Genomic DNA, 14,565 nt, shown 5'->3' on the forward strand with positions numbered 1-14,565 from the left:
GAACTACAAGACAACAATGATAAATTAATGCATATAGAAAAAAGCTTTTTTTCCCAAGGATCTACAATTTGTACTACAATTGTCATTCTTGACATTTGTGATGGATGTTACATGGCTGAAAAATTAAATATTATAACGATGTGATTTTCCTTCAGGCTAAACCGACTTTTGGATTTTTTTTTCATTAAGTTTTTATGGATTGTATTTTGGAGTCTCATCTTGGAAAAACATGTCTCTAATCATTCTTTTTTCATTTCTCCCAGAAATCTCTTGCATGGATACTGTGGCTTCTTCATCCATCTCTTCATCCTCACCTCAAGACAGTTCTCAGTCTGGCCTGCCTCCATCGTCCTCCCGTCGCGCCTCCCATTACCACAACAAAGGCGGTTTGGGCTACATGGTGGGAGTAGCCTGTACTCATTTCCGTCCATTTCTGCCATTCTTCCTGATCTCTTGCCTGGTGGTGGTTCTGGTTTATTTGCTACAAACGATTGTATATGGAGGGCCCTTCACAGATCCAGAATTTTTCAATAAGTTTGACAAACGATGGCCACCACCGGTCCGCCAAACACATAAGCTGTTAAGGAATTCCATTGAAAGCAACCAGACGATATCTACCTGAACCAGGATTTCGGTTAATTTTTGTGAGACTTTTAAAACTACATCTGGAAGCCAGTGAGATATTTTCACCCCCAGATATTGATGTAAACCAGGTTTTTATGATTTACACTTCACGTAATGGAGAACTTGTTAATCATTTATGACTCTTGTGAATGAAATGAATTACACACAATATAGATGGCAAACAAACTTAAAATGGAATACTGGTTATCAATTGTTTGTGCATGTTTTAAGTTTTAAAAACTTCCCTTTCTTCTTCTTCTTCTTCTTCTTCTTCTTCTTCTTCTTCTTCTTCTTCCTCTTCTTCTTCTTCTTCTTCTTCTTCTTCTTCTTCTTCCTAGTCACTTTGTAGAGATGGTCTGTGGTAAATCCCTTTCTTCTTCTTCTTCTTCTTCTTCTTCTTCTTCTTCTTCTTCTTCTTCTTCTTTTCTTCTTCTTTTTCTTGTTCTTCTTCTTCTTCTTCTTCTTCTTCTTCCTATTCACTTTGTAGAGATGGTCTGTGGTAAATCTCTTTCTTCTTCTTCTTCTTCTTCTTCTTCTTCTTCTTCTTCTTCTTCTTCTTCTTTTCTTCTTCTTTTTCTTCTTCTTCTTCTTCTTCTTCTTCTTCTTCTTCTTCTTCCCATTCACTTTGTAGAGATGGTCTGTGGTAAATCCCTTTCTTCTTCTTTTTCTACTTCTTCTTCTTCTTCTTCACTTTGTAGAGGTGGTCTGTGGTAAATCCCTTTCTTCTTCTTTTTCTACTTCTTTTTCTTCTTCTTCTTCTTCTTCTTCTTCTTCTTCTTCACTTTGTAGAGGTGGTCTGTGGTAAATATCAATAATAAGTCAAAGTTTACTATTTAGTTATTCATCTGAATAATACTAAGCACATTATATTACTGTGTTAAAGAATTATATTACTTTGTAACTGCTGGGAAATATTTAGCAAATTGTCAGTAAAACTATCTGAAAAGGTTCATATGTAGAAAAGTTAAAAAAAATGGTTTCTTTGAATTCAACCCTTGATTTGTATTTTGGATGAGTGATTCATGGACAAAATGACGTTGAGCTGAGTATCTCTGAAACCAGACCACTGTACACTTACATTACTCTGGTGAACTGATTCCAACACCCAATAAACTGCACTGGCTTTGCCAGACTGTGGAGTAATGACTGGAGTGCAAGAACCACCTCCCCTTTGGAATCTAGCTCACTTTACAGACATCTAGCTAAAAAAGAAACCCATACCCCTCCCTCCTGAGTACTTCTATTACTATTCCTATTTGGATGATTTATTTTTAGGTTCTATAAAAGAAGCTGTACTATGTTTTTTTTTTTGTTTTTTTTTATAATGGTTGGGTTTGCAAAATCAATCATTAGAAAATGCCACTAGATGTCGCTAGAAGTACCTAATTAAGTAGCTGTGCAGTGGGACAAAGGAATGGATTGGGAAAATAAACGTGTTGAGATGAATTCTGAAGTGCTTATTGTGTAATTTATTCTTTAAAATCACTTACATTTTCTCCAACCAATCCATTACAATAAATTATACATGGTCTGCCTAATATCTGTGGTACTCAACTTGTACACTCTTAGAAATAAACATATACTATGCTGTTCTTTTGTTGTCACTGGAGTTTTAACATTAAACACACATTCTGTCCACTTACTATATATTCTTAACTTTTAGTCCACTAATGAACCTTAAATATTTTGCTTCAAAATTTACATATACATGTCAAAAGTAAAAACATTCCTATTAATGGTACCACCCGAGTAACAAGAACAAGTGCAGCTTGCAAGCTCTGTTTCTGAGGTGTTCCGTATTGGTCTGATGTGCTGCATAGTTTAGTGTTCACAGCCCTAAGAGTTTCATTAAGACTCAACTGATTATGTACTTGTTAATTAGTTGATGTAGTGTTGAAGGCAAAAAAACATTAAATTAGTCAATGCAGGGAGGACCTGGGCTGAGAAAATGGTGCATTACGCCATCTTTTTTTTTGGCCTGGGTGTGGGGATGAACCTTAGCCACCAGAGGGCGCACTGTGCACTGCAGCAGCAGCGCGGATGCCGCGGCCATCTGCGAAACCTAATTAATTTATGTACAATATTTGATCACAGCATATTTTAAAAATCATCTTGTGTACACTGACACCGAATGTATATTGTTTTAGGTGATCGACAAGCAGCTCTTAGTAGTGATGCAAGTGTTTCCGCGCCAGTAAAAAAAAAATACGGGGCAAAAATGTGTACGCGACGCAAAATCTAATTATTTCTTTGCAAAACCTAATTAGGCATTAAAAAAAGGTTAACGCCAGCGCCTGAAACCGTCCTTGTTTAATAATCCCATTACTGACGGCTCATCATGTATAAAATGGCGCAGAAGGACACAAAGTTTCCACTTGTTAAAGTGAATCTGCCAGAAAAAAGGCGAGACAAACAGTACTGTAAGATCTACTGTAGGACATATGACAACATAGGAGACGGAAAAAGATGCATGAAGACGCTGTAAGTAACAAAATCCATCCTAATGTTTGTAGTCGATCCTTTTTTTTTCTTTTCATTCTCTCGCTTTTTTTTTTTTTTTGCATTTACGCAACCTGTATAATGTTCATTTTTGTGGGTTGAAAATCTTCAGTGTTTTTTTGCTCTGAGGATCGGTGTTGGTGGGGCGATGCGTTTTTTCCTTCTGCCAACACGTTTTCTCTGCGTTGCTCAGATCATTAAGGCTGCGTGGCAATGCGGCTCTAAATAAGCCGCTATTCTCAGAGGGATCGAGACACTAAACTGCCTTGAATGATCCGATTTTTAGATCCAGAAAATAGACTTTAAATTCGGCTACATTTATTGATGGAAATAAACAAAAACACCTGCTTTTGTTTGTTTTAAAAAAATGGTACGGTTTTATAGAAACAGTAGAGAGTAGATTTTTTTTTATTAAACATTCAAAAAAGAACAAATGAAACACAAATAAACCAAAACAAGTTCTTATTAACTTTTTTAGACATTTCTTTGCAATACTGCTAGTTTTATTGTGATTCATAAACAATTGTATATCACGCGCGCCTTGCGTAACGTGCACGCGCAATTTCTGTTTCCGAGATTATTTTATTGCATTGCAAAATATATATGTATATACATATTATTCTAGTTTTGATTTGTATCAATTTTCTTAATAATCTAGAATGCATTGCAGCTTAAAAAATATATGAGCACATTATTTTTTTATAATATTTTATTAGGTTTTATTATAGTTAATCATACCTGATAATTTTACCCTTTTTCTGTTTTTTGTTTTTTTATTATTATTTAAAAATGATGACTTTTTTGCAGACTAAAAAACTTAAAATAAAGTACGTTGGACTATATTTATATTTTAAATAGAGGGATTTATTTGCTTTTAAAAAAAAATCATTTACTACTAAAAGTTGAAAGCAGTTTCGTTGAATCGAAATAAATGCCATGGCAACCAGTTCACTTTTTTTTCCCTACCCTTAACCTTTTTTTTTCTCCCTTTTTCAAAAACGGATCCATCACTCCACTCTTTCCGTCTATTCGGCACAGAAACCAACAAAAGCGGCGAGGGTTTGACAAGTCAGAGCCGCTAAAAAGAGCGCAAAAGCGCGAGAAAAATCAAAGGCTGTACCTTTAGAAGAACTAAAAGAGCGGAATGCGTTTGGAGACTGTAGTATTCTCTGTGCAGCTGTAGCACACCCCAGCAAATAAAGAGCTTTAAACAAACAGGGGATGGAAAGAGCCGAAACGGAGGAAAATCGGGACAAGAGCGCAGAGAAATAAAAGAAAGGGGATGCGGTAAATCGATTTCCGACAGAGAGCTTTTTAAAGAAAGAAACAAACAGCGCGCAAAACCCTCAAAAGCACCAGTTTCTTTTCCTCCTCTGAGATTTAAGTCTTAACAATCAGTTAAAGCGGGTTAAAAGGCCATTTACGTCCACATAAATCATGTATAAATGGACTGAATGCCTATACATTGAATTAAAGTATAAAAATATATATTTAAATTGGCTTTTTTTAAGGTTATTTTGACATCACGTAAATATAATAATTAATTCTTTTAAATGTCTCAAATAATTTTCAATTTGAGAAAACAATTTTTTGTGTCGGGTTAGTCTTATATTTTGATTCATGCGTCTTCCTTGAATCCGCTTTTCAATAAACGGAAAATAATCGCCACTTTCCCCTCGACATTATTCAGATTATTCATGTAGCTTTATTTTTGTATCTTTGCTTAGTTGACTTGACTACATTTAATTGATGAGCTCCTGATTGTCACCACAAATCGCCGAGGCGTTGCACAGATTTCTAGTTTGACACCGACTATTGTTACTGCCGCCTTCATTTACTTACATTTCAATGAGCAGAGCGCGGTCCAAATCAACTAATATATATATATATATATATATATATATATATATATATATATATATATATATATATATATATATATATATATATATGCATATGATATTACCAGCAATAACTTGAACTAAAAGTAATTTTAGACATATGCATATAATATTGGGAATATTTACATTGCACATTTAGTATGTTTACTTTTGCTTTCACAGTATGGACTTAATAGTTTTGTGTAAATTCAAAGTAATAAGATCAAATAAATAAAAATAATAATGATTCAATGGAAGAAGTACGATTTGTTGCTTTGTAAATATTTTCGTGCAGATTCTAAAATACTGAAAATTTTATTGTGATGTTGCAAAATTGTGCGTCTTTTTCCTATTTATTATTTTTTTATTTAAATGATTTGTCCTCCGATTGCTGGATTGCTGGGTCCTCAGATTGCTGTTCACTAAAAACCTTTTTAAAGAAAGTAAAAAGGGAATAAAAATGCAATTAAATAAAGGACGTTTATATGTTTATATAGTTTCAATGTATATCCACAAACGACTAATTGGTACATGTAGTGCAACATCTGGAACGGTGTAGGAAATATGAGCGACTCTTTTATTCACTTCATAAGCACTTTTTCGCTTAATTGGATTAAAGGTGCATTTGGTGAAACAAAGTAGATCGAAATTATTTTCCAAATAAGGGCAAATATGAGTTGAATTTGGTTTATATTCGTAGCTTAATCTCCAAAACCTCGATGCAGATTGTCAGCTCAATATCCAACTCTTATCAAAAATCTAAATGCGTGATAATCTGGATTTCACTGACTTGCAAGCTCTCACATTTCTTTCTCTTTGTTTCATGAAGCGATAAGTAAAAACAGCCATGTGGATGGCATGCACAAGAGTGGCCTTTGCACACTTATTAAAGCTTACTAATTGCTTAATATCTAAGCTAATCACTTGTATCAATTGACAGTAAACATGAGATACAGGATGACATTTCTAATAAATAAAAAACATTTTGAAATAAAAATACATTTATTTCATAAAACTGATGTTATAAGTTAACTCCTATGTATAGGTTATTTTTTAATTATGCATACAGTATACATCTGCTTATATTTTAATAAGAGATGGGGCTATTGGGACTTTGTGAAGTATGAAGACATCAAATTAAGAAATGAATTATTGACAGGCTCGGGCAAACAGGCCAAGGTGGATTTTATATTTATTTATTTTTGTTCAAGAAGCACTTTTTCTAACTGCCCCGTGGAGAATTTAATGTCAAGAGGATCATATCAGGATGGTTATTAACTTATCAAACACAATCTACGAATGACTTAATCAAACACAAAGGAGCTGGAGCAAAAAACACGGCTGTAATAAAGCCTTTAAAATATGACGAAATTATTTCCCGTCATTTTCAGGCAACAAATTGAACATTTATTGCATATATATTAAAAATTATACTGCTTGGTGTGGAGCTGATGGCTCAGTTATTGAGGCGCTCCCAAAGGTGAGGCCACGAAGGATCCATTTTTTCTGCCTTGTTAGTCCCACTGGAGGATGCTGCAAAATTGCCTTGAAACTGTTAAACCGATTCAGAAAAGAATTCATATCTGAGCTTTAAAGCACAATTATTCCTTGTTTGTTAAATGTCACACTGGACGTGCTGCAGCAGTGTTTATAAGCAGCCTAAATATGGAAATAATGCAAGAGTTGATTTAAAATTGTAACCGTCCATGAAACACTGCATGTTAATTTAACAGGCCCTTTGCTAAGGTCTATGCCTACTTATAATAGAAACTTGGCCATGATATTCCCTAATTGAATGATCAAATCTGTCGAATAATCAGATACATATAGCTTAATTAGGATTGGTTTCATAAACATAGTTATTAATGCTTAACAGTGAAGGCCTTGTGAACTGAGCTGGACCCTGTGGCTCAGAGGCCTGCTCTTTGTGAGGAGAAATGAATGGCCGTTGTCACACACATGATCTGTTCGCACTATTAAATTGTCAAAAAGGAAGGATTTCCCTAATAATGCTTCTCATGAAGAGTTATGGAATTCGCCGTTTGTGGGGACAGAGGACTAACAAGGGTTACTAAGGGAGGGGGACTATTAGCATAGCGCTGAGAAAGTGCCCGAGGTCACACAGAGTTCTCATCAGTGGTCATGACATAGACCTCGTTGTGTGGTCAGTCAAACTCCCAGAAATAGACATGGTCATCTTTTTATCATGTAATAATAATAGCTAGTGAATGAGATCTGCTGTGTGTATCATTTTTTATATTTTTTTATTATTATTATTCATCTATTGATTATTATTATTATAGTCCATATCTACACCTATTAACTAGCCTACAGAATGCCCATAGTGTGACCATAGATATGTGTATAGGTCATCAAGATTAAGCGCTCCTCCCGACAAAGGCAGTAAGTAAACCCTTTTTCTTTTTTTTTTAACCTCTATCCGTTTTGTGTTATATATTAACAATTCGGTTCGATCCATTCATTCTGTTTTTAAGTAAAAAAAACAAATCAGTGTGCACTCGGCCACTCGCCCTCTTTTGTGCCCATTGTCCTGCTGCCCTCACGTAAAGATTTATGCATTTTTGATACTAAATTCCTTCTGTCATCAACGCTGCTCTCTTGTTGACTTTTCTTGACCCGGCGACCCGTTCCCCAAACTTTCCCATATTTAACGCCGAGATTTTCCCTCTCTCTTTCTATCAGGGATTGCTAGTTGGCTTTTTTTGTTTGGCTGGTGAATGCTATGCCCTGTTTGTTCTGTTCTTGAACTTCAGTATGTACATGCACCGCTGCCCTGCCCCTGGCCCCATCCTGTACTTTGAGCTCTGGATGTTCCTCTGACTGACTGAATGCCTTGTCTCTACAAATTCCCTCTTTGGCTGCCCAGCTTGCTAATTAGTTAAACAAACGCTCCCATTAATGATTCCCTGGGCTGGCTGAGCTGGAGTCGTTTTGTTCGGCTCAGCTGCCTCAAGCCGAGGGACTTTAGTTGTCCTGTTGGAGACCAATTGGCCTCCATGACCTGGACTATATCTGCCGGTTGGGTCTGTCCAGAGGTCCATCACCCCCTAACTATAAGCAGGCCAAAGGCCAGCGCCAGCTGCTTGGACTGACACCCGCTACAAAGGGCTCGAGCATTTGTCTTTATTTGAAATCACTTTTTTGTTTCATTTTTTTAATACAATACAATGTAGGGTAATAAAAATAGACAAATCGGGCGCAAAAAAATCCTACATCTCTGCCACCCTGATGGCCTTGATTTTCATCCTTGGACCGTGAGGGATGAGTCTAGGCCCAATTTTCCGTTTGCTTTGCAATGTTTTGCCATTTGACCGCACCGCGGAGGTCTCGACAGAAATGGACGCTAATCGCCGGGACTGTAACAGTGCGGAGCCTCGGGCGATCCAAGAGCGCGCTTTGTCAGCGCCTAATTGACAAGAGCCTGTCTGTGTTTTGGAGCAGCTGGTCCTGTACGCGATCCCGACACGGCCTGTGTCCGCCTGGAGGAGTCTGGGTGGGGTGGGGGGGTATTGCAGTTAAATAGAGGGAGATTTATTAAAAACTCCCCGTGGGTGACGCGACGTTAAGTAAGATATTTCCGAAGGCGAATCCACCAGAGCATTGCCCTTATTAATAATGCACGCGCCAATTTGGGACAATTAAGCAGGTGGCATTTTTAATAATTCTCGTCGTGGATATAGTGGGGAAAAAAAAGAAAAAGAAAAGCATAACATGCGCGCGATGGTTTATGAAAAATGATGAAATCACACCAGGGATCGCATTCGTTCGGAAAATAAACAGAAGAAAGAATCAGACGCCATTACAATATTTCTTATTCATAATCATGTGCCAAATGCAGAAACACGTCGTGCTTCGTTCAGTCACCAAATAAGGAAACCCCCAAAGTGCCAATTTTTGTAAATCAAATTATCTTATTTAAAAACACTATAAAGTGACGCCATCCTGAGCTCTTGAATCTTAAACGAATACTTTTAAAAAGGCACATGCTGAAGTCCATCAATTTAATAAATAGCCCATTCTTCCGTCTTAAGTCATATAGTACACAAGGCTATGGTCTGAACCAGTCAAGAGAGACTGAGGTGGTATTGTTTGCTTCTAAAATGGAAAGACTTTCTCCGACTTTCCCACTGCCCGTCTGGGTGAATGTAAAGAAATCCTTTTTCTTTCTGTGAGCCTTTTTTTTTTACACTGAAATCGCGATTTTTTCGTGTCTTCTCACGACGCTCCCCCCCGTGTGTCAGCGCAACAATGCGCAGAGAGAAGCACCCCGTAGGAGCGCCGCAGTCGGGGAGCTCTCGGATTGTTCTGGACATCTTTAGATTTCATCAATCAAAATGACTGCGGTTTTCCATAAAAATGCTGAATTTGGGAGCGGGTCTGAGAGAACTAGGTAGAAAATGCGACGCTGTCTCTATCGATGATAAATGGCCATCTTTTGACTGAATAAACAGAGATACGTGCTCGAGTCACTTTCATACATGTTTTTTTTTTTTTTTTTTTGCTGAAAAACACCAAGTTGGGACTGTTATTGGGCAAAGCCTGAGTTGTTGATAATGTTGAAGCATTACCCAGCTATGTCTTTTAAAGTGTGGCTATAATTACATTTTAATGCATAAGTATTAGTAGTGTGTATATATAGTGTATATTGTGTATATATACTGTGTATATATACACTATATATATATATATATATATATATATATATATATATATATATATATATATATATATATAGAGAGAGAGAGAGAGAGAGAGAGAGAGAGAGATAGATAGATAGATAGATAGATAGATAGATAGATAGATAGATAGATAGATAGATAGATAGATAGATAGATAGATAGATAGATAGATAGATAGATAGATAGATAGATAGATAGATAGATAGATAGATAGATAGATAGATAGATAGATAGATAGATAGATAGACAGACTATTCACAATCAGCAATGCATGATGCTATTAAACGTTACTTCATTTTAACTTGTGCCTGCAGAGCTCATCTCCACCCTTACATAATAGTAAGCTTATTTTATGAAGTTTATTATTAAGCGTGCAAATGATTAATTATAATGCTATATTTAGCAAATACAAAAAAAAAAACCCTGTAATTTTGCTTGTTATCGAGTTGGTACTATTATGGGTGGGAAACAGGGAAAAAATGCAAACAAAGACATAGGCTATAATTTACCTTTAAAATGATGTAAGACACAAACACGTACCGTAATGAGTTTTTAGAGGTAAGCTTTAAAGATACAGTGCACATTTCTAGGTAAGAGATGCACAATGTGGCAGAGGTGTACCACCCCAACCGACAATGAAAGGTAGAAAATGTACAAAATGAGTCTGTTTGCTCCGTATTTAAAGGGTTAACACAGTGCAGAAAATTAATGTGAATCAATGTTAATGTTAATCATAAAATGTGCACAAAAATTTGATCACCAACAAAAGAGTAATAATCAAATAGCATCAGGATTTTGTTGTTTAAATGATTTTACATCGAATGCGTTCTTTTCTTTAATTTTCATTCATTAAACTGGCTGACCTGTGAAAAATTATGTTTATGTTTTGTGGCGATATTAAACACCTCAAATAACTATCGCTCTCTAAATGAAGTATTTGTAAGATTAGATTTTTTTAGGGGGGGGTTTCACTGAAACATATACCAGTGTGGTCACTCTGACAGTTTGGCTTCATTTGCACCTGAACACTTAAACACTGTTCTCCAAACCTATGCTCATTGCCTAATAAAATCACATGGCAGATGAATGAAGGAAAGACGCGTAATTGGGAGGTTTGAATCGACATTGAATCGGGTTGAAGAATTGTTTAATTTCGGTTCCTGGTCGAGATACAGGTCGCTAATAGAGATCTAATAGCTGATGGGTGAAGGCCCGTTTCCGCGCGCCCAGCTCTTATTGCGCCCCGCCGTCTCTGCTGTAAAATAGAGCCCTAATCGGATTGAGGTATTCCTCTAGGAGACCTCCGGCCAGAGGGAAGATCGTTATTAAAAAAGTTAAGTGCAGAGAGAAGAATTCGACATACTGTTGAGGCCTGATGAAAAAAGGAGAAAGTGATCTATATCGTCGACAGACCTGCAGAGCCACTACTACCACCATCACTTCTTAGAAGCTGCTGCTGAGAAGTCATATAAAATCTTTCCAAAACTGATCCATTCTCCATCCAAGAACCAAGTTAGTTCGGTCTAGACATATCGTTTTGAGAGTTTATTTTCAAAATCAGATCTTTTATCTTAAAATATACCGTCAGCAACAGTGCATTATGTGTAGGATCAATTTCTTGATATCCTTGATATTCTTGATATACTTTTGAATTCTCAAAATACCACAAAATAAATCGATCTTATCAACTACCATGTTGTTTTTGAATACACCTACCTGAGAGTGTACAGGATATCATCTTATAAATAGCAATCTGTTTATATGGGTAATTAGATAAAGGTAGAAGATGCAAGTCAAATTCAACGTTGAATGGAGTGATGAAGTAACTGGAAACGTGATGAATGAACGACTTCAGTGTTTGTTTTTATGCACGCTGTTGGTGTTAATGCAACATTGTTTTTTTTTTTTGCCAAAGGGTAATAGCATGAGATTTTCAACTGAATGTCAAATGTAATTATGTGAATATGTATCCAAAATCTGTTGGAACATTGCAAACGTTTGATTGGCGTGAGTGACCCAGGCAAGGAGTGGTAAACATTCTCTCTCTCTCTCTCTCTCTCTCTCTCTCTCTCTCTCTCTCTCTCTCTCTCTCTCTCTCTCTCTCTCTCTCTCTCATATAGACTTTGACAGGCGCATTGAGGCCTGTCTCTGTGCCCGAAGCTCTCCCCCCACAAACACAGACCCGGATGATTGATGAGGGAAAGGGGCAAGGCCGAGCATGCACACTATAAACCTTCACACACACACACACACACACACACACGGCGGCCTCAATGGAGACGGGCATGCGCGGCAAGTCACCGGCACCGGCCGCGCGCTCAATAGACGCCGGCGCGAGCAGACTAGAGGCCAGCGGCACAGAGGAAAAGTGCTCTGTAGTGCTCTAATCCAGTTATCTACCGAGCCACCAGCGCGACGAAGGCACGAAGCAAAGAGGCTGAAAGATGGGTGAAGGAGAGAGGAAGGGTGAACGGCTGGAGGGGGGGTTGAGGCGGAATTGCAGCGTTAGCCCCTGCTGCGAGAAACAAGACGAGAGAGAAATAGTTAAAGGAAGCAAAAGAGGCTTTGCTTTCCTGGGAAGACCTAAAGCCTGAAGGAAGCAGGCGAATTGAAATCTAATTTTAGGGCTCGAAATAGCTACCATAATAGGAACCTAGGCCTAGTAAGCGCAAGCAATACTTGAGTCACGTATAATTTCTTGAAAGAGCCAAAAAGAATAGATGATACATATATAATATTTGGTTTCGAATTCCATTTGCTGTAACACATAAACCGCTGCCAAACACAACAGTTCAGAGAATAACCCGACACCAGTGTGAAGCAAAATATAGGCCCATTCATGCGTTTTTTATGTAACAAAAAAATAATCAGTGCATATAGAAATAATAAAACGGTTAACAACAACAACAAAAATTTGTTGTATATATAATATTCCTATTCGAAAAGATTACACCTATTCAGTTCTCTTTAGTAAAATCAGTGTCGGAGAGATTGAATGGGCAGCCATGGTGCCTCATGGTCAGTGCCCTGTGCACGTGCACTCTCCAGGCCATAATCTCTGCACTTCTGCTCCAGTCCACCTCACGCGGTTTATTCAAAAGCACAATTAGCAGGCTATCATCTCCCGCCAGGGCTGCCTTTCTTATATCCAAGCACTGCGACAAGGTATCCTGCAGCACAACTCTGGGGTGATGGAGAGAGAGAGAGAGAGAGAGAGAGAGAGAGAGAGAGAGAGAGAGAGAGAGAGAGAGAGAGAGAGATGGCAGTAAGTTTGGCTTCTGTGATGCACTCAGCAGTATCATTACTCCCTCTTTTTCAGAAGGAAAATTCAAAGCTAGTAATACAAAAGTAAAAAAAAATCATTTAATAGTTATTTATATTTACAACTAAACATACATTTACAATATGTATATTCTATTGCATTGCAACTTAAATAAATTCCACTGTAAATGCACTCATTTCAAACACATGTTTTAATTTCTAATTGATTTTGTTGAAATGTTTCAAAAGTTGATGCTTGTTGTTGATTTTCAACGCTAAAATCTATTAAAAATTAAAGAAAACATACTGTATTGCTTTTTATAACAAGTGTGTGTGTTTTGTTTTTTAATGACTCCAACAAAGAGTAACATATCTAAGTCTATTTATTGGAGCCTAATGAAACAGATGTCATTGTATAGTGGTTAACAGTTAAAGTTAAAGCTAGAGTACATGATCACGGTGTATTTATGATTAGTGCAGGGGTGGGTGGCCATATTTGAAGCCACAGGAACTTGTTAATCAAATTTTAACTTGGGATTTAATTGCTTAATTGGTATAATTGTTTAACCATAGGAATCCATTTCACCTGTTCTGTGAGATTTGATTCTGTCTCTGCGAGAGTTTGTTCATTGGCTGAATGAACTGATTGGGTTTGATGTTATCTGGAAAATGAAATTTAAAAGACAAGCTATTCATACGATGAATAAATGGACAAGAGGAATTGCATTACAATGTACGGTATTTTTGTAGCACTTACAGTAGGTACTTATAGATGAACTAGTGACTTTCGTCACAAAAAGGAAGTAGCTGAATCAATAGGGCATGCAGCAATAAGAGAATATTGAGCAATGTACCAGAATCAGCGATTTATTGATTCACACTTTGATAAATATATCAAATAAATATCAAAGCTCAAAGTATGTCAATCAAAATATTCGGAAAATCATTTTAGCATAGTTCAACATGCTAACCATTATGTAAAGAAATGGTAGCTACTTAGTAAAAAAAAACTATTTGAGGCATTTGAATGATATAAAAAAAAAATCTAACATTATTTCAATAAAAAATGTCTATTCATATAGTATACAACAGAAATAAGAGGAAAACAATAACCTATTTTATTTTTAACATCAATACCTTCCAAAGGCACAGTAGACACTGCACAACACTAACTTGGCGGCAATGACTCAGTCAGGCAATGCTATCTATCTGCCATTGCAGAATTATGACTCAAGGGGAATGAGAGAAAGGAGGGGAGGCTTGGCTGTATGCAGGACCATGAGCGAGCAGGAGAATAATCGAGGACTAATCAGATTCCTGCGTTTGATAATGGAGGGCGGGAAAAGTGAAGTGGAATTCCAGGCAAATTTGTGCAAATCAAAAAAGATTCCTCCTGACATGATGCGCCGGTGAGAGCCAGGATCTAATGAGGTGTAATTTGTCTAAGAGCCTTGTTGCCCCTCCCAGGCAGCACTGTTAAGATGCTGAGATCATTTGAGAAGATACCCATCACTCATTCTCATTGCCCTTCAAATGAAATGCATACACATGTGTAATATACCATACTCTGTTGAGCTTGTTTGTGTGTGTCTACTGTATGT

Source organism: Silurus aristotelis, assembly GCF_946808225.1.
Source record: "Silurus aristotelis genome assembly, chromosome: 14".
Taxonomy (NCBI): domain Eukaryota; kingdom Metazoa; phylum Chordata; class Actinopteri; order Siluriformes; family Siluridae; genus Silurus; species Silurus aristotelis.